The sequence below is a fragment of the Triticum aestivum genome, chromosome 3A (assembly GCF_018294505.1).
Source record: "Triticum aestivum cultivar Chinese Spring chromosome 3A, IWGSC CS RefSeq v2.1, whole genome shotgun sequence".
NCBI lineage: Eukaryota > Viridiplantae > Streptophyta > Magnoliopsida > Poales > Poaceae > Triticum > Triticum aestivum.
In genome coordinates, this window is record NC_057800.1 from 113,876,429 (window position 1) to 113,876,873 (window position 445).

Consider the following 445-nt stretch of genomic DNA (forward strand, 5'->3'; position numbering starts at 1 on the left):
TCTTTGCCGTCTGCTGGCTGATGACAAAGGTCTTTGCCGTCCTCTTACAGAAAACGGACGGCAAAGAACTAGCCGATGGCAAAGAATGTATTTGCCATAAGCCATTTCTTTGCCGTCTGCTAGCGGATGGCAAAGAATATTTGCCGTCAGCTGGCGGACGACAAAGAGAGAGGTAGGTCCCACTAATGAGCTGCTTAGAAAAAACCTAAAGGACCCCCTCTTTGCCGTCTACTAGCAGACGACGAAGAGCAAAAAAGCGAACGACAAAGGAGGGCGGGCGACAAAGAGTTGACCAAACTAATGGTCGAGCCCCACCCCACCCCTCTTTCTCTCTCTCTCTGTTTCTGTCCTCCCTCCCCGACGACCACCGCCACCCGCCGCCGCCCCTGCCACCAGCCACCAGCCGCCGCCCCCTTGCCCCTTGCCCCGCCCACCCACCGCCCCT